The 26565-nt window shown below is 49.7% G+C and overlaps 1 long non-coding RNA gene across 1 annotated transcript; it reads right to left on the reverse strand.

The window, feature by feature from the left end:
* Window positions 1–23449: 23449 nt before the first annotated feature.
* Window positions 23450–26109, reverse strand: LOC120976882 (uncharacterized). Its single transcript, XR_012204200.1, has 3 exons — window positions 25274–26109; window positions 25061–25189; window positions 23450–24928 (listed from the first exon to the last, which is right to left on the reverse strand). It is a non-coding gene; the product is annotated as an uncharacterized lncRNA (long non-coding RNA).
* Between the last annotated feature and the right edge of the window lie 456 nt (window positions 26110–26565).

Below are 26565 nucleotides of genomic sequence, written 5' to 3' on the forward strand. Positions count from 1 at the left end.
TAGGGTCATAATACTAGCTCCAATGTATATGTCAAGGCAATGGAGTACCTCAACAGACGATTAGTGTGGTTAATCTGGCCGAAAGGAACATCGAGAACGGAAAGAAGAGATTTGCAAATGCATCAGACTATTTAGAAATCCGGGATGACTCGGACAGCATAACGGCTGTAAATGCTCAGAAAAGATTTGAGACATTCACAAGGATTTGCATAGTCACTTAACAACATCATATCAAGGTTCTGGTTCAACTTACAACATACTAAAAGTAGTAGAAACTGAACTGAGGCTTGGAACCAACAATCCTACAAGTCTACGGATTTGTAACACGTGATCCTGATAGAAGATGAGAAAGCCTAGTTCTTAATCCTTGTAGAAGAGAAGAGGATGACTCAGATCAGAAGGCATAAGGTAAAGGAGTAAAAAGAGCCTTACGTTCCCTTCCACAATCAATTCCCTTATATAACTAAAGCATTTCTAGACTCAACTTCGACCAGTTTGGCTTGGTAATTCTACAGGCAGTCAGTCTCTGATACCAAAGCTGTCAGGACCCCGATTCCAAGTCACATCGATCTAGACGGTAACACCTCATATCACTTTGCGGCCTCACGCACGGTATTCCCACGGGTGTCGCCTTACCATGGACCGGGACCGTTTGCGCCTTTTGGATCACGTATATGATAGTGTCGCTAGCATCCATATGACAGAGAACCCGGGCCGACATGACTAGTCGTGAACCCAAAGTGGCACTAACTTATGGGGACATGCATATACATGAATCAACATTGAGCATGGCGGTCAGCAGCGTGCGAATCCGGGCTGTAGCACTGGGCTAACAGGACTCCGGTCAACCGGGCTGTAGCAGGCTAGGCAGGACTTCGGATGTCACCGCGTGACATTTCCCCGAAGGGACAGACACATGAACGAAGTGAATCACATGCCGGCCAGTCAAGTGTTCCGGAGCAGTAGTGCTGGGCTAGCAGGACTCCGGTGATCCGGGCTGTAGCGGACTACTATGGCTCATGGAAGCACAAGACTACATTTTCCCATAAGAGAGGCTACCAAGGATAAACAACTAGGTTGTCGGATCCCACACATACCAAGCATTTCAATCATACACACAATATGCTCGATATGTGTAAATACAACATGGCATCACAACATAACTCTACGACTCAAGTATTTATTCATTAGGCTCCGAGGAGCCAAGTATTACAAACATGGGTCTCATGACCCAGCATTCATGTCATACAGAGCATACAAGCAACAAGAAGAAGCATAAACATGTCTGAGTACAGACAACTACAAGACCCTCCCAAGGGTATAAGATCATAGGTGAGGTAACAAGCTAAACGTCGAAGTCCATGCGGAACTACTAGCGAGACTGAAGTCTCTCTACAAAACATAAAATAAGCAAACGTGAGTACAAATGTATCCAACAAGACTTACATCAGAACTAGCTACATATGCATCAGTGGCTATCCTAAACTATGACTGCAAGTAACTCTTTTGAGGTGGCGCACACGAGTCCACATATTCACCAATCAATACACCACTATGGATCCGCTCCTCTCTCCCTACGAGAAGGCCATCCATAGCACTCACGATTATCCTGCGCATTTTAGAGTATCCACTTTCACTTGTCTATGAACTGTACAGGCAACCTAGAAGTCCTTTTCCGCGGACACGTCTATTCGAATAGATGGTGTTAACCCTGCAGGGGTGCACTTCTTCACACACGCTCTCGCCACTTACCACCATGTACACGTCGTGTATCTCGGCAACCTTCAAGCGGAATCCTGGCGAGGGAGTCGGCCACGACCTGACTAACCACACAAGTCTCTAGTCCAGGTTTATCGCCTATTCGGGTTCCATCCGCAAGGAGATCTGGCCGGGGTGTCACTCACGGCCCCAAACGATGTGAGCAGGGTTCCCAAGCCTACCATCCGGGTGCCACTTGGTACACCTTGCCACTGCACCTAGTCTGTCCCAAGCCCACATGTACCGGGTGCCACTTGGTAGACTACTAGCACTACCTACAAACACCAGAAACTAGTTGCAACTCCCAGACAGAGATCAGGTTGATTAATAAGTCGAGAGAGCTTGGAGTGCCCGGAGCCCAATGTGTGGTAGTAGCTGTTCATGGATCACAAAAACAGAACTCAGTTCCTGAGGACGGTTTCAATGAGACAACCCACCATGTACTCCTACATGGCCTCTCACCGCTACCTTTACCAAATCGTGTTCACACACTTAGCTCTCAACAATAGGACATGTTCACAACTTCCCAATTCATCCCCGACGAATCAGACCTGACACAACTCTAAGCAATAGCAGGCATGACAAACAAGCATGAATGAGTAGGCACATCAGGGCTCAAAAAACTCCTACCATGCTAGTGGGTTTCATCTATTTACTGTGGCAATGACAGGTCATGCAGAGGAAAGGGGTTCAACTACCGCAGCATGTAACAGTTGAAGCGTTGTTGTTCTAATGCAGTAAAAGAGAGCAGGAGCGAGAGAGTGGGATTGTATCGGAATGAACAAGGGGGTTTTGCTTGCCTAGCACTTCTGAAGATAGTATAGTTCTTCATCGGTGTCATCGATCTCATCGTCGGAACCACGTCTTCTGAGAGGGGACAAATACCGGCAATAGAGAGGAAACACAATCAATGCAATGCAACAAATATGATGCATGAATGTGACATGGCAATATGCTGTGAGTTGAGCTAATGCATCTAGCAACCAGATTAAATGAAGTTGGTTTGAATCAAAGATTCAAATTCAAACTTCATATGTGGATATTAAAATGCCATTTATATGATTTGTCCTAAACAGCAGCTGTAAGTTGTTCTAACATGCATGAAAATGGTACATATGGATAGATTGGATTTTTCTGGTCATTTTACATATATAATTTATCTTATTTGGAGTTATAGATAATTTCCTATGAATTTTAGAAGTTTACACTAATATCTGGAATTTATTGAATTATTTTAAATCTAGAAAATTACTAACTGCGTCAGCTTGACATCTGTGTGACGCCATAAGGTCAACAGCGTCAGCCCAGGTCAAACCTGATGCTGGGGCCCACATGTCAGCCTCTAACTAAACTAGCCTAGCTTAGTTAATACTAACCTAACTTAATTAGCCGGGTGGGGTCATTAGCACTAACCTAAATAGGGTTAGGCCGGCGTTAAGCCACCGGCGACGGCCAGAGGCGGCAGAGCACCGCGGGAACGGGCTATGGTGCCTCGTTCGCAGCGTGGTTGGGCTCGTTCAAGAGCCCAGACCAGCGCGCGTCAGGCGGCGGTGCCAGCCGGGCCTGGGGTTGCCGGAGGCGACAGCGAGGAGCTCGGCCGCGGCGGCCGGAGCCCGGGTGAGGCGCGAGCGGTAGCTACGGTGTGCGTGCGGGAGAGCTGAAGTGCTGGTGTGTGCGTGCGCGATGCGGTGAGGGCGATGGACACGCCTGGTGGACCAAATGGTCGCCGGAGGCGCATCGGCGGCGAGCACAGGCGGCGGCGCGTTCGGGCGCAAGTGACGCGGTGGCTACGGCGTGCAAACGAGGCAAAAGAGAGGGGGGTTCGGGACAGGAGCTCATGGTGAGCACGTTGGGCGGGTCGACGAGCTCGGGGAAACACCGGAGCGAGCGGAGCGGTGAAGGGGATTTCCGGTGGCCGGTGATGAAGACGTCGAAGATGACGATGCTGTGGGGCGTCCGGCGGCGTGCGGTTCGTCGAGGCGGTCGAGGGAGTCGCGACGGAGGTAATGGATAGCACGGGGAGGCGAGGGGAGCATGGTGGCTGCGGTGGTGCTCGTTGGCGCACTCCGGCTCGTCCGGGCGGACGCGAGGGAGAGAGTAGAGGAGAGAAGAGAAGTGGATAGGCCAGGGAGGTCGGGGCGGCGCCGAGGAGAGGCAACGCAGCGTCGCGCTGGCAGGGGAGGCAGGAAGGCGAGCTGGTGGCGTGGCGCTCTGCCCATGCGCGCGCGTCGGCCACACGCCTGGCCGACTAGCGCCAGGAGGACGACGGCGGTGGTGGGCTGGGCCAACTCCTGGGCTGCATACTGCTGGGCCTCTGGGCTGTGGGTAAGCACCAGGTAATTCCTTTCTCTCTCCTTTCTGTTTTTCTTTTCTGTCATTTGTTTTGATTTAGTTTAGGAACTAAATCATTTTATTTTCTTCTTATAATATTTGTAGGGATGAATTGGATTATTCCAAAGCCCATCACCAAAGATCAGAATTATTGGACATATATTAATTATTTACCAAATATATATCAAATGCAAATAATTATTGATTTAATTCGAAGGCCCAAAATAAATACCTCTGAGATTCCAAAATTATTGTTTTGAGTTTTACCTCTTGCCAATAATTTCAGAGACTAAGAGGAACATTTTCTAGGACTCCTTTGAAGAGATTTTAATGTTGATTATTTCTGAAATGATTTCGGGGGCTTTCCACTTTCCCCAATTCAACTTTCAGAAATTTTAGACATGTTTTGTGAGTGCAGATGCAGCTATTTCACTCAGGTATTCTAGTGCTGTGACAGGCTTCCACCTGGAGAGCGTCTGACCGGACCAGTGTGACGAGGGAGGTGCACGGGCAGCACTTGGAGGCGTGCTTCACCGTGCGCCCCTGCAAGCAAGGAGCACGGCGCCAGGCGCTAGGTGCACAGGAGTTCATCACCCAGGTGTCGTGGGAAACCACAGCCACCTATGGGGCAATTAGCCCCTTTTGGTTCGACAGGGGGAATGAGCATGTTGCACAAAGAGCGGAGAACATCGTGCAGCACGACAGAGACCACACGGGCAATTTTACCTAGGTTCGGGCCACCATGAGGCGTAAAACCCTACTCCTGCTTTGGTGGATTGATGGTGGACTGTGGTGGAGAATGCAATGCTCTTGCCCGGCAGGGTTGGCTCGGGGCGAGAGCAACTACGCGCGTATGAGTGTACAGGGGTCTGAATCCTTTCTATGGTTGCCATGGGCCTCCTTTTATAGATCAAGGGGTCACCATAGTGGCAAATCAGTCATTATGCACTGATTAGATAGCGAACAATGCTATCATACCTAACTCTGCAGACAGGGCAGAGTGCATTAAATGCTCCGCTTAGCGTCAGATCATGGAATGCCCGGCAAGCCTTGCCGAGCTGTTTTGCCACCTTCTTGTCTGCCTGCTTGCACGTCGCTAGACGGGTGTCATTTGGAGATGTTTTCCATAGGAAGTGGCTGCCATGTGGCAAAAAACAGACACTTAGTCACTTGGGGGCTTGACACCGTACCGATCGATGACTTGCGTCACGGTGAGGTGGAGAGATGGAGCCTTGGCGGGTGGTTTGCCTTTGTTGTGCCCGGCAGGCCTGCCGGAATGTTCTTGGTGTCTTGTCGCGGAAGCAACCTCGCCCCGCCGGGCTTGCCTGCCCGGTAAGGGAGATTCTTCCTTAGTGGTGCATTGTTTATTTAGCTTGTCTTGGTCTTCTTGATCTGCCCTTTGATTCATCAAAGAACTGATCTCTTGTGCTTAACCTTGTCTCAGTCATTGCAACTTTGCCCTTTTAGGCCCGTGCACAGTCTGGGCAACAGACTCAGGGTTTGTTGCACCGACAGGAGCCCCCGGGCCCGACCCGAACGCGCTGCCGGGCGTCATAGGGGTAGGCCCTAACTAGTGCGCAGGCCATAGGGCAGTAGCTGCTTGTCCTTTGAGATCTTCTTTGCTTCTTCACTAACCTGAGCCCAGGTCTATTTTCGGTTCTCCCGTGCGTCGTCGTTCGCCAATTTCAGTGGGGCCATCCTTGTAATGGCCCGCGAATGACTTTAACACACGGGTGAGTAACTGCCAATTCACTCTTCCCACCACGCCCTTATCCCTGGCCACGTATGCCGCATGCATTGAGTGGGGTAGGTAACGGAGGCGCATGGTATGGGAGAGCGTCAAGGCAGGGGCCCGGTCTTCTTGGATTGGCGGAGGAGGGCGGCGGTTACCCGTCGGGGAATCAGCCCCCAGCCTTGGTCCGTCTATAAAAGAGGGGGCGGGAGGGAGTGGAAATATTCATCCACGTATCTCTCCCCCTCTATTCCCTGCTCTCTTCTAGCTATGCCGAAAAGGAGAGCCCGGGGCCAAGCCCTGGGCCCTAGTTTGGGCTTGATGACGCTGAATGCTCGCGTCGACGCCCGGGGAGTGAGTCTGGTCTGGGCCCCAAGGAGATGCGGTGGCCACAAATGTGGGCGTCGCGTCGCCCGAGGTGTGGGAGGAGTCGCGCATCTCCCGGGTGGAGGAACGCTCGTCGTCTCCATGCCGGCCGGTCATCAGGTAGGAGGTGCAGGGCTCGGGATCGTTGGTAATCCCAGCACTGCTCCTTCCAGTGGAATCGGGGTCGACGCTAAAGAAGGGGGTGCCTTCCTGCCCACTAAAGTGGGAAGTGGCGCCCCCTGTATGCCCCGGCTGTCAGGGTCGCCGGCCACTTCTCCGGGAAGGCGACGGGCCTGGAGCCCGGTGTCCCCCTAGAGTGGTGGTGATGGAGAGAAAATGAGGGAAGACAAAGAAGGTGGGTGGCAGGGCGTCAGGTCAGAGTACGATGGCACCGATGCCTTCATCTCCTATTGGCGACCTGCCGCCTCATCTTTCCGCTCTTCCCCTCCGCCCCGGCACGATCATCACCGGCCTCTTTGCTTCCAGGGAGGGGATCCCTCTCTTCGTGCCTTCGCCTCCTCCAGCAGTCTTCCAGCTGAGCCCCGGCGGTTCCTTCCGCCGGCGCCCGTGCTAGGTCTTTTCGCTGGTCCTGGAGGTGGTGACCAGGGCATCGCCGAGCTGCTCCTCCCGCCCTCCTCCTTCGCAGCCTCGCCACTCCTTATCTTGTCAGGCTGCGCTCGGCAAGCCCCTGATGAGACCGGGAGGGGCGTCCTCTTCTCTTCCCACCGCAATACCTGGGGGAGGAGGAACAAGAAGGGGGGATTACGAGGCACTTATCTTTTTTCAATCTAAAATCTGTAGGCACTTGCCAAACTTTAGTTCAAATTATGTAATCTCTTTTATCCATGTTTGTGCTCTCTAAGGTCTTGTACTTGTTGATCAGCATATTAATGAAAAAGATAAACCTTGTCGGGTACTTGTGCATGTAATATGTCCATGCAGAGGTGAAATGCCTCTATACATTCGAGTAAACAAGTTTCCCCGGCAGGCTATCCCGCCGGTGCCCTCAGTTTGTTGCCGCAGAGCCAGGCCTGCCGGGCACAAACCATAAAAGAGGAACCAGCCCCCTGCCAACCTTTTTCGCCGAAGGTCACTACAACCATCCTGACTGAAGCAATGTTCGAGTTGAAGGATGGGAGCACCTAAGTCTCAAAGGCGGCGAGGCTTTCTTATGCACAAGTACCTACTTATAGAACACGTATGGATAAGATAAAGAACTTATCTATTTTGGCTTGCCGGGGATCGCAACGTAGGCTCATCTTCTCTTCTCCTCTTCGGGACCAAGTCCATGGCCGGTGAGGGAGTCCTGGAATAGGGGGTCCTCGGACAGCCGGACTATATCCTTTGGCCGGACTGTTGGACTATGAAGATACAAGATTGAAGACTTCGTCTCGTGTCCGGATGGGACTCTGCTTGGCGTGGAAGGTAAGCTTGGCAATACGGATATGTAGATCTCCTCCCTTTTAACCGACTCTGTGTAACCCTGGCCCCCTCCGATGTCTATATAAACTGGAGGGTTTAGTTCGTAGGACAACAACAATCATACCATAGGCTAGCTTCTAGGGTTTAGCCTCTACGATCTCGTGGTAGATCAACTCTTGTAATACTCATATCATCAAGATCAATCAAGCAGGAAGTAGGGTATTACCTCCATCGAGAGGGCCCGAACCTGGGTAAACATCGTGTCCCCCGCCTCCTGTTACCATCCGCCTTAGACGCACAGTTCGGGACCCCCTACCCGAGATCCGCCGGTTTTGACACCGACATTGGTGCTTTCATTGAGAGTTCCATTGTGCCGTCATCATAAGGCTGGATGGCTCGTCTCGTTGTCAAGGACAACATCACCTCTGGGAGAGCCCTGGCTATAGGCCAAACTCTCCGGCTAGGCGGTTTCGTCATGACCGCCCGTTCAGCCGTTGCGCCGACGATGACTTCTTGGGTCATCGAAAACAGCCTCCACGTCGGCTCGGAATTCGCCGAGCAGTTGGATCCAATGGAGCTCTCTTCCTTGAACGAGCTCTTGGATCGCATCGCCACCTTGGGAGTTGCTATGGACTATGATCAGATCAGGCTTAAACCCGACCAAAGGGAGGTTAACTCCCCGCCGGTCACCCATCAGATAGCGGTGGTGGAGGAGCAATCCAGCGATTCTTCCTCTATCTTGAGGACAAACTATGTCCGGATTCCCGAGCTCTCCGAGGCGGATACCCGTCTACCGGAGGACATGAACCAAGCCTTGAACCTAGAATCAGGCAGCGGGCCAGACCTATTGGGCAACATCCCGGAGCCCGAACTGCCAAGCTCAGAAACTCCTCCGCCCCTGGGTCTCAGATCGAGTCGGGGTTCGGACCTAAATCCACCCACCCACCCGGATATAAATGATCTTCCCACATTAGACAAGAGCCCCAAGAGAGAGTACACCACTATTGGGCCAGATTCCTCCTTGTAATGAGCAAGGTTAAGGAATGTTGCGAGGAAGACGCAATTTCATTCTTTTGCAAAAATTGCACGGACAGGGGAATCCTCAACGCCATAAGTCACCGTGACATAGCGCACTTCGCTGACTTGGCAACCATAGTACGGAAGTACTGTGCGATGGAAAGCGCCTGGAAAACCCAAACAAAATTTTGGGATCCTCCGGCTCTCATAAAACCCCCCGTCCGAACTAAAATGGTGTACTCTCGTAATTCACCCGATCCAATTACAAAGAAACAAAAGCCCACTACAGGGCGTGGAACCGTATTGGAGGGATGGCTTAATGGGCCATGCAAAATTCATAGCACAACGGATACCATGCCAACACACAGCCTTAGAGCATGTTGGGTACTCTGGCAGGTGGCCAAGAGCGGTGAGGATCTCCTCATCAACAATACTGCAGAGCACCATCCCGCGGAAAACAGCAATACAGTATTAACAGTCTTCGAGACCTTCGCCTCAAATAATAGGCGTAAGCGAGAACTCCGCAGCCTTGCCGAAGTCTGCCATGTGGCAGCAATAAATCCATGGAGTGATACGGCTATCACCTTCAATGCCAGTGACGAACCTAAATTCCGAACAGCCCGAGCACCAGCTGCCTTGGTCCTTAGTCCAATTGTGGACGGCTTCCGGCTTACTAAAGTGCTCATGGCCGGCGGCAGCGGATTAAACCTCATCTATGAGGAGACTCTTCAAAAAATGGAAATAGACAAAAGCCGCATTGAGCAAAGCAGCACGACCTTCAGAGGAATCATCCCTAGTCGGGAGGCACGATGCGCTGGGAAAATCACACTAGATGTGGTATTCGGCACGATGGAGAATTATAGGTCCGAAGAAATCACATTCCAAGTGGCCCCGTTCAATAGCGGATACCACGCCCTTCTAGGGCGGGAGGCATTCATGATCTTCCAAGCTATACCCCATTACGGGTACATGAAGCTCAAAATGCCTGGGCCCAATGGAATCATCACTCTAGCTAGTGATCCGGACATAGCACTCCGCGCTGAAAATAAAACAGCCGCACTGGCCCTCGAGGCGTTATCTGAAGCCCTCGCGGCCGAAGAATTAACTGCGCTACGTTCCATAGTGGACAGGGACGATGTGATACTCGACAAAAGATCCAAGTCCACCTCTTTTAAACCAGCGGATGAAATAGTCAAATTCCAAGTCCATCCAACGGACCCTACAAAAACAACATCCATTGGGGTATAGTTAAACCCCACAGTAGACGCCGCGCTACGGGAGTTCTTGCGTGCGAATTGGGACATCTTCACCTGGCATCCTTCAGACATGCCAGGAATCCCACGCAGGCTGGCCAAGCATAGCCTTAACATTCTAAAGGGATTCAAGCCGGTCAAGCAAACTCTTCGGCGCTTCTCTGAGCCTAAGCAACAAGCCATGGGAGAGGAGCTAGCCATGTTACTGGAGGCCGGATTCATTCGAGAAATAAAACATCCGGACTGGCTAGCAATACTGGTGATGGTAACAAAGAAGGACAAATCCTGGCGCCTATGTGTCGACTTCAAGGACCTTAACAAGGCTTGCCCCAAGGATCCCTTCCCCCTCCCTCGCATCGATCAAATTATCGACGCTACCGCAGGACACAACTCATTGTGTTTCCTCGACGCATACTCTGGATACCATCAAATTAAGATGGCGGAGTCCGATCAAGCCGCAACGGCATTTATCACTCCATGCGGCCCCTTCTGTTTTAACACCATGCCTTTCGGGCTCAAAAACGCTGGTGCAACCTATCAATGCATGATTCAGACATGCTTGGAGACACAGATCGGCAAAACAGTGGAGGCATATGTAGACGATGTGGTCATTAAAACCAGAACATCGAATCCTTAATAGACGACTTGAGGCTCACGTTCGACAATCTCCGAACATATGACATTAAGCTCAATCCAGAAAAATGTGTGTTCGGCGTGCCCGCCGGAAAGCTCTTAGGCTTCATCGTCTCCAACAGAGGAATCGAAGCAAATCCGGCTAAAATCCGAGCTCTGTCACAATTTGCCATCCCAACAGACCTCAAGCAAATCCAGAAACTAACTGGATGCGTGGCTGCCTTAAGCCGCTTCTTCTCCCGATTAGGAGAAAAGGCACTGCCTCTTTATCGCCTTCTTCGATGCACCGAACACTTCGAGTGGACGGATGCGGCCACGGGCGGATTAGAGGAAATAAAAGCCGTTTTGGCCACAAACCCAATCTTGGCCGCGCCAAATGTAGGCGAACCAATGTTGTTATATATAGTGGCAACACACCAAGTTGTAAAGCGTATTGCTCGTCGTCGATCGAGAGACGGACAGACATAAGTTCCCGCTTCAAAAGCCGGTATACTATGTATGCACTGTCCTCACTCCATGCTAATCACGGTACCCACATTATCAAAAGATAGCATACGCGGTCTTCATGGCATCCCGGAAACTACGACACTACTTTCAAGAGTGTTCAATTACGGTGGCCTCTGAAGTACCACTCAACGACATAATAAACAACCGCGAGGCCACGGGCCGGATTGCTAAATGGGCTATTGAGCTCCTCCCATTCGACATAATATACAAACCACGACGAGCCATTAAGTCACAAGTACTGGCTGATTTCGTCGCCGAATGGACAGAAGCCGAAGTCCCTAAAGAGTACGGCGCGTACTCCAATTGGATCATGCACTTTGACGGCTCTAAAATGCTGGCTGGTTTGGGGGCTAGCGTCGTCCTGACATCCCCCACCAGAGATACAGTCCAATACATACTCCAAATATTATACACAGACTCCAACAACGCAGCAGAATATGAGGCCCTGTTACATGGTCTCTGGATGGCAGTTTCCATGGGCATTCAACGCCTGGAGGTGCGTGGGGACTCGAACCTCACAATATCTCAAATAATTGGAGACTTCGATGCCAAGGATCCAAAAATGGCGGCTTATCGCAACGCCGTCCTCAAAATGTCAGCTCGGTTCGAGGGGCTCGAATTCCACCATGTGGTCCGGGAAAACAACCAGGCGGCGGATATCCTCGCCCGGCTCGGCGCTAAGCGCGACCCTGTCCCGCCTAATATCTTCTTGGAAAGGCTGTTTAAGCCATCTGTGGTATGGGAAGGAGAGACCGGTAACAATAGTCCGGACCCGGCCACAACACCAGACACCGAACACTCTGACATAATCGGAGGCTCTGCCACTGAAATAACACCTTCGGCCCACGTGATTATGGCCGTCATCGCCCCGTGGACAGAACCCTTCTTGGCTTAGCTAACTAGGCAGGAACTACCTGAGGACCCAAACGAGGCACGTTGCATTGTGCGACGGTCTAAAGCCTACATGGTCCATGAGGGAGAGCTTTATAAGAAAAGCGCTACCGGAGTCCTTCAAAGGTGCATCTCCGAAGAGGAAGGACGACAACTTTTGGCAGAAATTCATGCTGGACTTGGCGGCCACCACGCCACAGCTCGGGCCCTTGTAAGCAAGGCCTTCCGTACAGGTTTTTATTGGCCGACAGCCCGGGCAAACGCGCAGGACCTCGTTCAACGTTGCGTCGGTTGCCAGCTTTTCGCAAACCAAAGCCATATGCCACCTACCGCTCTCCAAACAATCCCCATCACTTGGCCCTTTGCGGTCTGGGGGCTTGATATGGTCGGACCCCTTAAAGGGGGAAGCCATAAGAAAAAATACCTATTGGTCATGGTGGACAAATTCACCAAATGGATAGAAGCCAAACCAGTTAAAACGGCCGAATCCGGACCAGTGATAGACTTCATATCCAGGGTTGTACACCGTTATGGCGTTCCCCACAGCATCATCACTGATAACAGCTCGAACTTTACATCCGACGAGGTAAAACTTTGGTGCAGCAACATGGGCATCAAGCTCGATTATGCTTCTGTCTATCACCCGCAAACTAAAGGTCAAGTCGAGCGAGCAAATGGTCTTATCATGAGCGGCATTAAACCCAGATTAGTGCGATCCTTGAAGGAATCTGATACGCATTGGGTAGAGGAGCTCGACTCCGTACTATGGGGGTTGCGGACCATGCCGAATCGCAGTACTGGATACACATCGTTTTTTATGGTATACGGCGCAGAGGCAGTACTGCCCCGCGACATAATTCATGACTCACCTAGAGTGCGCATGTATGAAGAGAAAGAAGCTGAGCTTGATCGGCAGGACAGTTTGGACGCCCTGGAGGAGGAGCGTGACGTGGCAAAAGCTCGTTCCGCATTCTATCAGCAACATGCTCGAAGGTATCAAAGCAGAGAAGTACGGGTCAAAACTTATAACGTTGGCGAACTCGTTCTACGTCTACCGGAGAAGAAAAAGAACAAGCTCAAGCCCAAATGGGAAGGTCCCTTCATTATTGACCAAGTTCTGACCGGTGGAGCGTACCGTCTGCGGGATGCATCAGACAATCGACTCGAGCCAAACCCATGGAACGCAGCCAGACTCCGAAGGTTCTACGCCTAGTTCCGGACTCTATGTTCGTCTCCTTACCTCTGTCATTTTTTTATATATTCGTTATCTGTCTTTTCTTTCTTTCTTCCCTTTTTTCTTCAAGGCCTTAAAAGGCTAAAATGTGTCTTGACTACACAATCTTGACGCGCCAGCCGCGCTCATGATACCTGGGGGCTTCTTATACAGAAGCTTAATATAGCTACGTCCCGGGCTCTAGGACCCACACACGTGTTACTTTTCACATGTACCTTTTTTCGCCATTATATGCATCGATATGACTTAAGTTTTGGCCAAGCTGGGTTGCCTGGCTCTTGTGTTTATGCCCTACATTCCCGTTAATTCGGCTAGGGCATAAGGGGAGCACCTCTGCGATTGTTACTGCCGGGTCAGCCGGATGTGTATCTCAGGCTGGGTGAAGCCGAAAGCTAGCGTTCTTAAAGGAATATTCGGTCGGTGAAAAAAGACGATTTTTATTATTGTACTACATGCCCCCAGATGTTTACATCCCGCGTCTCTTTTCGCAGTTCGGACATGCACATTAATGCATGCGTACCCAGGGAAAGGAACCCTTAACGGAACTATTCTCCCTGGAAGATGTTTCTTACTATCCATGTAATATAACATAGCTAGTTGGGTACTTGTCTGTTCAAGCACTTATGACCCCTACGCCTGGTTTCCACGCGTACCCCGGTTTTCACATAACTAAGCGGGTATTCGGATACACTCCGGACTGTTGGGTCCGGAGGTCGAAGCGAAAAGGTCCGCCATGACAAATGATTTACAATCCGGTTAGAGACAATACATCTCACTTGAAGTACACAGTCACTTAGACTGACTAAATTCTTCTTCTATACCATCCAACAGGCTCTCTAGCCTACAATCCTGTTGGGAATACTTTGCGGCTAATTCTACCTGGTCATACACCAAACTGACGGGGATCTCTTTTCCATCAGACCCCACAGGTCCGACCTCGGCCATGTGGTTCGGGTCAGCCTTGGTATATCGCGTCTTCACCATGTCCCAGTGCCGGTGTACAAAAAGAGGGGTGCGTTTTTGTACCCCTATACTTGTGCACGGGCAGTCGGAGCCGCGCCTACGGTCACGCCAAGCAGAACAGGGGAGGTGAGCCAAGGTAAGACCAAAGCCCAAGATAATAAAAGCAACGCCAAGGCCAAGACCACAAGTAGCAGAGGAACGAAGGAGGCTCCCCCGGCAAGACCCTTGCCGAGGCAGCCTCAGCAGCCCCGGCAAGTCCCTTGCCAGGGCAGCCTCAGCAGCCTCGGCAAGACCCTTGCCGGGGCAGCCCGCCCCACACCAATAGAGCGAGCCACCCTTGAGCCCACAGTCCCCAACGCCAGCATCCACGTGGGGCCAGGGCTCGGGAAGGCACCTCTGTGGTGGCATGCAGATCTTTGTGAAGACATATTCAAGATCAGATGAGGATTAGAAGACGACGATCCTCGGCAAGATCCTTGCCGAGGAAGGCCACCAGACCCCCGGCAAGGCCCTTGCCGGGGACGACAGCGCGCCACAGCAAGACCCTTGCCGGGCCACACGGCAAGACCCTTGCCAGGCCACCCGGAAAGGCCCTCACCAAGGACGCCAGCAGGGCCATCGTTAGGCCCACGCCAACCAAGCTTCCACCGCCATTCACATGCAGCTGCCAGCCCAACCAGCTGGGCGGGCACCTGCGTGGCAACATGCAGCCCCTAGGCCAACTCATCGAGCGCCTGCGTGGCGGCATGCAGATCTTCGTGAAGGCTCCACCACCACTCCACCTCAGCTGCCTGCGTGCCTACATGGCGCCGCACGCATCGCTGGCCAAGGCGCGTGTCGAAACAAGGAGGAGCGGCGACGGATGGGACGGGCCTCGCCCCCGTCCCCGATAAAGCAGGGGACCCCTAAGCTACACATTAAATGCGTCTTGTCCTGTAATACGAGCGATAAGCTCAAGGAACTGTGCGCCTTTCCACCTCCTGTGTGCCACTGTAGCAGCCCCTTTCGACTATAAAAGGAGGCCCATGGTATACTAGAGAGGGATTCGGCTCTTTCGTACCATGCACTGACCACAGCTAGTTCGAGAGCTCAAGAACTCTCGAAAATACATGCACCAAAGCAGGACTAGGGTTTTACGCATCCTCGCGGCCCGAACCTGGGTAAACGATCCTTGTGTTGTCTACTAGCCCTGCTCTTCTCGCAACCCCGCGCCCCGGCAACTGTAGGAGGGATTCTTGTGATCCCATAGGTGTCGTTCCACACCGACACCTAGGCTTCCCTTGCACCTTGTCGGCAGGCTGATATCTTCCATAATCGGAAGCGCCGCCGCGCTCCCGTGAGCTTCTTTACAAGCTCCCCCATTTCTCCTGGCAGGGAGGCGGATGGCCACAAGGCTTGGGCAATGCCCTGCATCACCTGCCGACCTTGTTCATGCAGTTGGGAGAGCTCTGGCAGAAGATCACCTGTAGACCCGGGCGTTTCCTCGGCGGGATGACCCATCAGCATACCTACAAATATAACTTTGTCAGCCGGTTTCTTCGCCGAACTCTTTAAAAGTTCGTTCAAGCACTTACTGAAAATGCCGCGTCGAAGCCTCTTATCCTCCTTTACGGAGTCAGCAAGCTAGGCTCGAACATCTCTCAATTCAACGCCCAGCCGGGTATTGGCGTCTTGGAGATCGTTTTTCTCCCGCCTAACCCGTGTAAGCACGCGCTCGCCAGCCTTTAGCTGTCGTTTAGCATGTTGCTCATCCCCTCGCACGACCTCCGGATTCACTCCAGAGTCATCTGCAGAATCTATTGTTAGATTTGCACGCATGCCGCATACTACCTGGTACATGACATTCTTTGTAATGGAAACAAGTGTTACCAGATGGGGCCTTCTCGGACTCCTTCACTGCGGCAACTGCGGCCTGAAGCTAGGCTTTGCACTCCTCCAGCTCCTGAGACAACTGGGTATTCTTCTCCATAAGAACCTATGCAAACAATGATCCTTAAATCAGTTGTGCCAACTGTTTCAAGTCTCAGGGGATACTGATATACATAATTATTAGATTTTCTTACCCGTATATCCTTTACATACTGGTCCGTGGCTCTGGCAAGACCATTTTGAGCAGCTCGGATGTACGCGTCTCCTGAGTTGAAGGCATCAAACGCCTCTTGGGAGAAACAAGTGTCGCAGAGTACGGCCCGGCGACGCCTGTGATTCATGGCGCTCTCCACTTCGGAATTCATAGCGGACAGCCTATCCGCATCCTCTGTAGGAGGAACATCCGATGTTGGCCCCATGTTAGCATCCGCCCCTAAGTACGGCTCTAGAGCCCGACTGGTGGAGGCGCGGCCGGCAACCTCTCCGGATATAGCCCGGAGAGCGTTTTTCCTACTAGGAAACATGGACGTTATTATATTTTAAAAGACGACAACCACGGAGCGAGGTTCTTTTTCATACCTCTGCAATGGCGTCTCAGTCCTGACCGCCTTCCTTTTAAGCCTACCCGGCTTCGGTGCCCCTTGTTGGTGAGTCACTGCGGGTTCGGCATGGCGTCTCGAGGGCCTTCCCTGTAAGACACCATATGTGTGCGGTAGGTGAAGTGCAGGAAAAGGGATCCTTCTCGGAAGTCGGGACTCCGGTTTTACTTACATGCGATGCAGGGAGTAGTCCAGGATAATCGGCTATGATGGCCACCAGGGCATCGTCGCAGCTTAATTGATAGAACGTCCTGTCAATGAGCTCCACAAATGTGTCCGGATCTTCTTCGAGTCTAGGGTCGAGGGCCCGGTCAGGGTCCTCTAGTTGTGGAGGCGGGCTGTGGACCTCCCTCACAGCTTTTCGCAGTTCCTGCTATGAAATGGCAAGGTTAATACTTATGACGAAGAATGCGGGAAGATTTGGAGTAGAAAGTAGCAGCTCACCCAGTTTGGGGGGTTGTACATGGAGAATCCATCCCATGGTTTAATGCGGATGAACTCCTCTTCCTCTCCTTTATATAAATCGGACAATATTTTCGCTAGAACAACGATGGAGTCCGATCCCTTATGGCCGCAGCGGGTAGCATCGTCTTCGCCATTGAAGTGCCACATGGTTGACCCCGATATTGAAGCGGCTGCACCCCCCGCATTATACATATTGACATAACCTCGATTATTGTCAATCCTGATTGGGTCAGCGTCTTTATCCGGCCCATCAGGTAAAGGACTTGTCCGTTATCTTCCTCCTGGGGGCTCCGAGGGCGCCAGCTGCAGCGTTTCTTCAAGGGAGCGTTGTCGAACTCAGGAAGGCCATCCGAATAGGTTCCGAAAGGGGGACGTCCTCCATATAAAACCACTCCGAAGGCCAGTCTTCGGATGTCTTCTTCGGAGTACCGGACAGGTATCCGGTCCCAGCGATTCGCCATATCTCGGCTCCGCCCACTTGATATATTGACCCCTCATGTGTACGGGGTACGAGGCAGAATAGCCTCTTCCATAGCTCGAAATGAGCTTCGCAGCCCATAAACAGCTTGCAAAGGGCGACATAGCCAGCAATGTGTAATATGGATGCGGGAGTAAAGTTATGCAGCTGGAGGCCGTAGAACTCCAGGAGCCTGTGGAGGAACGGATGAATTGGAAATCCAAGCCCCCTTAATAAGTAAGGGACAAGGCATACCCGCTCCCCCATGGATGGGTTGGGAAAGCTCTCCGCTTGCTCCCCGCCGTTGTAGGTGGCGAGTCCGGCTCGAACGGGGACCATATACGCTGGAGGGAGAAATCCCTGGTTCTGTAACTCAACTAATTGGCTGTGGGGGACGGAACACTTCTTCCAATTGCTTTCTTTGGGCTACGGGAGTGAGAGGAGGAGCTGCGATGGCCGGCCATGATGGGATGGACTTTTTCGGGCGCGCTCCGATGGATACTCGCTGTGGGAGGATGGTGTGATCTAGATCTCAGGATCCCCGTCTCTTTAAATAGACGATTTACTTACATGGTTAGGGTGGAAAGTGTAAAAATGCCCCGACTTCTCGCATTCACTCGACACGTGGAGGATAGCCATTATTGGGCGCAGAAGCCAAAGAATGCAACATTTATGGGAAGCCGGACACTACTCGACAGGTACTCAGAATTTGGAGAAGAACCCGCCTTGCAATGCCGAAGATGATCCGCGCGCCAGACTCATCGTCATTGAAGCCTGGTTCTGGGGCTACTGAGGGAGTCCTGGATTAGGGGGTCCTCGGACAGCCGGACTATATCCTTTTGCCGGACTGTTGGACTATGAAGATACAAGATTGAAGACTTCGTCCCGTGTCCGGATGGGACTCTCCTTGGCGTGGAAGGCAAGCTTGGCAATACGGATATGTAGATCTCCTCCCTTATAACCGACTCTGTGTAACCCTAGCCCCCTCCGGTGTCTATATAAACCGGAGGGTTTAGTCCGTAGGACAACAACAATCATACCATAGTCTAGCTTCTAGGGTTTAGCCTCTACGATCTCGTGGTAGATCAACTCTTGTAATACTCATATCATCAAGATCAATCAAGCAGGAAGTAGGGTATTACCTCCATCGAGAGGGCCCGAACCTGGGTAAACATCATGTCCCCCGCCTCCTGTTACCATCCTCCTTAGACGCACAGTTCGGGACCCCCTACCAGAGATCCGCCGGTTTTGACACCGACAGCAGGAGCCTGCATTTTGATGCAGATGAAAATGATGCCTCATGCGATCTTATCTATATGAACATCCAGTGCTCATGATATACTTATTTATGCATGCAATTTGTCGGGGCCCCCAGCGCTTCATTTATTTCTCTGTTGCTCAGGGTCTGCGCCTGGCTTTGTACAAGGGGTTACATGCAACTGAGGCAAGGCCTATACAAAAGGGTGGCTACCGGGCAGGGCCCGACAGCTGCGCCTTATGGGTAGAAAATGCGGAGATGCTCAATGTTCCATGAGTTTTACAACTTAATGCCATCTTCGGTCTCTAGATGGACTGTGGTAGGTCTGGTGACTCGTACTACCCGGTAAGGGCCTTCCCACTTTGGCGTCAACTTGTTTGTACCCTTGGCGGACTGAACGTGCCTAAGGACAAGGTCGCCTTCCTCAGAACACCGGGCATGAACCCTGTGGCTGTGATAGCGGCGCAGGGCTTGCTGATAGCGTGCAGCACACATAGCAGCCCGGAGACGGTTCTCCTCAAGTAGCACAGCGTCGTCACGCCGGTGTTGTTCCTGCGCTACTTCATCCTCGGCAAGCACTTGAGGTGACCCAAAAATGAGTTTCGTGGGGATAACTCCTTCTGACCCATAGACCAGGAAGAAGGGAGTCTACTCGGTAGCTCGATTTGGTGTCATTCTGAGGGACCAAAGAACCACCGGCAGCTCATCGATCCACCGCCTGCCACACTTCTGCAGCTTATCAAATGTTCTCATCTTGAGTCCCCGCAACACTTCAGCGTTCGCCCTCAAAGCTTGCCCCGTTGCTCTTTGGGTGAGCAACAGAGGCGAATGAGATCTTACTTCCGAGGGCATGAACGTATTGCATGAAGGCGCGGATCGTGAATTGGGTACCGTTGTTTGTGATGATCCGAGCAGGGACTCCGAAGCGCCACACCAATCCTTTCAAGAACTTGATAGCTGACTGAGCAGTCACCTTTCTCACGGGCTCTACTTCCAGCCACTTTGTAAACTTGTCGATTGCAACGAACAAGAATTCAAAGCCCCCGGCAACACGGGGGAGAGGACCCAAGATGTCGAGCCCCCAGACCGAAAACGGCCATCACAAAGGGATTGTCTGAAGAGCTTGGGCAGGCAGGTGTATATTCTTGGAATGGAACTGGCAAGCTTCACATTTGGTGACCAACTCAACTACATCTTGGAGGGTTGTGGGCCGGTAAAATCCTTGCTGAAAGGCCTTTCCAACCAGTGCCCTTGATCCGATGTGTGAGCCGCACATACCCTTATGTATTTCTGCCAGCAGTTCCTTTCCTTCTTCCCAGCAAATGCACTTCAATTTCACACCGTTGGGCCTTCTTTTGTACAACATGTTAACCACGAACTGATACATACTGGCCCTCCGGGCTACTCTTTCAGCTTCTTCTTGCTCTTCGGGAAGTTCTCCAGTTTGGAGGAAATGGACTATGTGCCGTGCCCAAGTTGGAGCCTGGGGCTCGGCAACGAGGACTAGCGGCACCTCCTCCTTCGTGGGAGTGCACTCTTCGACCGCGGGGACCGGTGGTCTGGCGGGAGGAGGCAGCTCAGCAACCGAAGGGGAGTTGTTCCCCCTAAGCTCTCTGCCGGGATCCTCGAGAGGTTCTACCGGGAGAGGCCTGCCGGACTCCAGTTTCCTCCTCTTTCTGGCCATTGTTGCCGGGGATACGGAGGTCTGAGTCAGATGGAGAACAAAAGTCCCTCGATCCACAGGGAGTTTTTTGTGCAGCGCACTTTGATAGATGATCAGCAATGTTGTTTTCCGCATTGGATATGTGCTATGTTTGCAATTCGTCAAAGCGCTCCTCCAACTTTCTCACTTCCTAAACGTATGCCTCCATCAATGGAATTGGTAATCCTATTGGAAATATGCCCTAGAGGCAATAATAAAATGGTTATTATTGTATTTCCTTGTTCATGATAATTGTCTATTGTTCATGCTATAATTGCATTAACTGGAAACCGTAATACATGTGTGAATACATAGACCACAACATGTCCCTAGTGAGCCTCTAGTTGACTAGCTCGTTGATCAATAGATGGTTATGGTTTCCTGACCATGGACATTAGATGTCATTAATAACTGGATCACATCATTAGGAGAATGATGTGATGGACAAGACCCAATCCTAAGCATAGCACAAGTTCGTGTAGTTCGTTTGCTAGAAGCTTTTCTAATGTCAAGTATCATTTCCTTAGACCATGAGATTGTGCAACTCCCGGATACGGTAGGACTGCTTTGGGTGTACCAAACGTCACAACGTAACTGGGTGGCTATAAAGGTGCACTACAGGTATCTCCGAAAGTGTCTGTTGGGTTGGCACGAATCAAGACTGGGATTTGTCACTCCATATGACGGAGAGGTATGTCTGGGCCCACTCGGTAATGCAGCATCATAATGAGCTCAATGTGACTAAATAGTTAGTCGCGGGATCATGCATTACGAAACGAGTAAAGTGACTTGCCGGTAACGAGATTGAACGAGGTATTGGGATACCGACGATCGAATCTCGGGCAAGTAACGTACCGATTGACAAAGGGAATTGTATACATGATTGATTGAATCCCCGACATCGTGGTTCATCCGATGAGATCATCGTGGAACATGTGGGAGCCAACATGGGTATCCAGATCCCACTGTTGGTTATTGGCCAGAGAGCTGTCTCGGTCATGTCTGCATGATTCCCGAACCCGTAGGGTCTACACACTTAAGGTTCGGTGACGCTAGAGTTGTTCTGGGAATTAGTGTGCAATTACTAAATGTTGTTCGGAGTCCCGGATGAGATCCTGGACGTCACGAGGAGTTCCGAAATGGTCCGGAGATAAAGATTTATATATGGGAAGTCCTATTTTGGCCACCGGAAAATGTTCGGGATTTTTCGGTATTGTACCGGGAATGTTCTAGAAGGTTCCGGAGTGGGGCCCACCTGCATGGGGGGACCCACATGAACGTGGGTAGTGGGGGCAAGGCCCCACACCCCTGGTCAAGGAGCACCAAGATCCCCCCTTAGAAGGAATAAGATCATATCCCGAAGGGATAAGATCAAGATCCCTAAAAAAGGGGGATAACAATCGGTGGGGAAGGGAAATGATGGGATTTCCTTCCCCCACCTTTGCCAACGCCCCAATGGACTTGGAGGGCAAGAAACCAGCCCCCTCCACCCCTATATATACTGGGGAGGTGCATGGGAGCCACACCCCTTCCCCTGGCGCATCCCTCTCCCTCACCAACACCTCTGTAGTAGTAGTAGTGCTTGGCGAAGCCCTGCCGGAGAACTGCAAGCTCCACCACCACGCCGTCGTGTTGCCGGAGCTCTCCCTCAACTTCTCCTCTCCCCTTGCTGGATCAAGAAGGAGGAGACGTCCCCGGGCTGTATGTGTGTTGAACGCGGAGGCGCCGTTGTTCGGCGCTTAGATCGGAATCAACCGCAATCTGAATCGCTGCGAGTACGACTCCTTCATCTGCGTTCTTGTAACGCTTCCGCATAGCGATCTTCAAGGGTTTGAAGATGCACTCCCCTCTCTCTCGTTGCTAGTCTCTCCATAGATTTATCTTGGTGATGCGTAGAAATTTTTTAATTTCTGCACCGATCCCCAACAGTGGTATCAGAGCTAGGTCTATGCATAGTTTCTATGCACGAGTCAAACACAAGTTGTTGTGGGCGTCGATTTTGTCAATTTACTTGCCGTTACTAGTCTTATCTTGATTCGGCGGCATCGTGGGATGAAGCGGCCCGGACCGACCTTACACGTACGCTTACGTGAGACAGGTTCCACCGACTGACATGCACTAGTTGCATAAGGTGGCTAGCGGGTGTCTGTCTCTCCCACTTTAGTCGGATCGGATTCGATGAAAAGGGTCATTATGAAGGGTAAATAAAAATTGGCATATCACGGTGTGGCTTTTGCGTAGGTAAGAAACGTTCTTGCTTGAAACCCATAGCAGCGACGTAAAACATGCAACAACAATTAGAAGACGTCTAACTTGTTTTTTGCAGGGTATGCTATGTGATGTGATATGGCGAAAAGGATGTGATGAATTATATATACTAGTCGTCAACCCGTGCGTTTGCACGGGCTAGTACAAAATGTAGAACACCTTTATAAATATGCTTTTGAAGTATGGACTTGTACACTTAGATTTTTTTAGGGCACATTCTCTTCAATAGTTACTTGGCTGGATGATATATGTTTGCTTTGTAATTCTGTTTTTAAGCATTACCCATCAAAGTTTTGACTTCTTCTAATTGAAATTGAGTTGTTAGAATCTATTTGGGATTGATACATGTAACATCGCAATGTGTATTCCTTTTGATATTATTATTCGAAACATGGCCTATATTTATCTTTGCATAGAAGAATCACTACTCATCCAACGTCTTGTTGTCTCTATGACACCTGGGTTGTTAGGATCTATTTGGGATTGAATAGACAATAGTGTTTTTTATCGTGCTGAAAACTTCCAGCAGAATACCTAGTATTGTGTTTTCCATGTCCTGTAGGGTGGCCGCTGGATGCTGGGTCATCTACCTTTCTTCCTCTCTCCCTTCCAAATAATACTAAGGTCAAGGAGAATATAGACGACTGCACAAATAGGAAAAAAATATCATACTAAACATGAAACTTGCAGCAGGGTATGCTATAACTGCAGGAGGATGTCCAAGTTTTCTATTTGAGGAGTTTGATTCATATTATACTTAAGAAAAATATGCAAGAAACATATATACGTGAGGAGCTTGATTCATATTACAAACAGTGGAAAGCGGGAAACATGAATCAAGTACTATATAGAACAAATCAAAAATATAATAACAAAGAAATTATAGATTACTTGCTAATTGCTAGCCATGCAGCCACCCCTTGTCGAGCACTCCGACCATCTGATGCCTCCACGATATCCATCCAAGCCCATGCCATGCCTTTTGATACATTGATCCAGTTATAGATTGTCGTGCCATGGAAAACCATGGAGTTCGAGGCTGGTTTCAAGACAGATGATTTTTACCTAATTGTTCATATTAATGAAGATAAGATGCATAGTATGTTACGAAAAGAGATAGGAAACATCAAGAAAATAATAGTGTAATTTGGTTGCAACACGAATATAAATCCAAGGAGCTAGAAACCTATCAACAGGTGAATCAATTCCTTACATGCAGAAGTCAGGACTCATGTCATACTTCCATTTGCTGAAGCAATACATGTGTGATCAGTAAGCGACCATACTGGAATTCACAGTAGCTAAAACCATTTAAGGATTTGAGATAAAGATTTAAATCCTACTTGTCATCTGCATACAATGTTAGGCTATTGTGCAAGTTTCCTCACAGATTCTTTCTGTTAGATGCTAGTGCACACTTCAGAGTACTGTTTGACGAAGTAGATCTAGTGGCATGCGTGTTCTGCTACACATAATCGAATAACACTAATCTACTAATTTAAAGAGAACATATTTAGCCGCCAATATTCTGACCATTATCACTATCCAACACATTGTAAAAACATGAAAAATCACTGTGAGGGCACTCTGAAATTGTAGCTGGAAATTCCTTACCATATTTTCTGTAGTAAGTGGCAGCTATGAGCCTATGATATCTGAATACTGTACCATGGTTACAATTGCAGGAAAATTTAATATGAATGTTTTGTATTAAAAAGATAATCAGTTTCCAAATACAACATATGAACCATAAACAGAAACATCTGTAACTCAATAAGACATACATGAAGATAAATTTTTGCACAGCCAAAAATACCAAAATCTTACAAATCTATCAAGGAAATATTATACACTCTCTATTAGATATAATTTTAAGAAAACGACAGGTTGGTAAATATATTAAATATCAAAAGTACAACAAAATATGATTTGTCAAAAAGGCATCATCCACTTTTCTTAATCACGGAGAGAAGAATTATTTGTTAAACACGCAGATAATCTAAGCTAGCACATATTGGAAGAAACAACACTAAGAATCTAAATCTGGAGAACATCTATAAAGCTTCTATAAATATCAAACGAAACTGGGTGACAGTAATTGATTTCTATATGTATACACAACGCTAGTTTACTGCAGGTTGTTGCAGACTATCTTACCTAGCCCATTCTTCTTCAATCCCAATATTTCAAAATCTGGTAAGCGCTGTGATGGGAAACATGTACAAAATAGTTTATTTTCTCTTCATCAGACATCACGGATAAAGAAAAATTATTGGGATCTCTTGGACGAATTCATCGAGAACAGTGGGGGATCTAGTGAGACGTGGTTACTTGCCTATGGTGGGGCGTAGGATTGACCGGAGATGAAATCGAACAGGGTTTGCGCCTTGGGGTCAGATCACCCGTCATCCACTCAAAACCAAAGTTTGAATTAAGTATTGCTGCTGGATCCGTGCTTCTCTTCCTGGAAGCAGCGAAGGTATGAACATAACGTGGTCAGCATGAGGGGTTGAAGATAGATTGGATGGGAATTTGATTGAACCCTTACTCCTTAGATGAATTGCAGCACCAGATGGGACTTCGAAGTCGATGATGGCAGAAGTCACGATGGGCGACATGAAGTGGCGGAGGAGCTGCGGCAGAGAAGACACGGGGGAAGAGGAGGGATCGCTCGACACACATGGGCGGAGAGGCGTGGAGGAGTCTTTTGGAGACTGCGTGAGAGAAGGATTGAGAGACATGGTTGCCTCATCAGGCGGCTAGGGATTAGATGGATTCAGGAGAGGCTTGTTGCATCCAGCGTCTAGGGCTAATTGATGTTTTTTTACATGGGCTAACTGATGGAGGCCGAGGATTAGATGAGTTGATCTACACCATTATAATTTGGTCCCACAAGATAAACGGTTCATAATTACTAATTAACGTGGGAATTTTTAGGAAGTCTGTGATTAGTATAGGTATAGATGTGATGTATGAAATTGATCATGTTCTTCTAATAGGAATCACGACTTGCATGTCGATGAGTATGACAACCGGCAGGAGCCATAGGAGTTGTCTTAATTTATTGTATGACCTGCATGTCATTGACAACGCCATGTAATTACTTTACTTTATTGCTAACCGTTAGCCATAGTAGTAGAAGTAATAGTTGGCGAGACAACTTCATGAAGACACGATGATGGAGATCATGGTGTCATGCCGGTGACGAAGGTGATCATGCCGTGCCTCAAAGATGAAGTTCAAAGGCGCGAGATGATATTGGCCATATCATGTCACTCTATGATTTGCATGTGATGTTTGTCATGTTTACATCTTATTTGCTTAGAACGACGGTAGCATAAATAAGATGATCCCTCATAAAATTTCAAGAAAGTGTTCCCCCTAACTGTGCACCGTTGTGAAAGTTCGTTGTTTGAAAGCACCACGTGATGATCGGGTGTGATAGATTCTAACGTTCGCATACAACGGGTGTAAGCCAGATTTACACATGCAAAACACTTAGGTTGACTTGACGAGCCTAGCATGTACAGACATGGCCTTGGAACACAAGAGACCGAAAGGTCGAATATGAGTCGTATAGTGGATATGATCAACATGAAGATGTTCACTGATGATGACTAGTCCGTCTCACGTGATGATCGGACACGGCCTAGTTGACTCGGATCATGTATCACTTAGATGACTAGAGGGATGTCTATCTGAGTGGGAGTTCATTAAATAATTTGATTAGATGAACTTAATTATCATGAACATAGTCAAAAGGTCTTTGCAAATTATGTCATAGCTCACGCTTTGGTTCTACTGTTTTTGATATGTTCCTAGAGAAAATTTAGTTGAGAG

This window comes from Aegilops tauschii, chromosome 1 (genome assembly GCF_002575655.3).
Source record: "Aegilops tauschii subsp. strangulata cultivar AL8/78 chromosome 1, Aet v6.0, whole genome shotgun sequence".
In the NCBI taxonomy this organism is placed as follows: Eukaryota; Viridiplantae; Streptophyta; class Magnoliopsida; order Poales; family Poaceae; genus Aegilops; species Aegilops tauschii.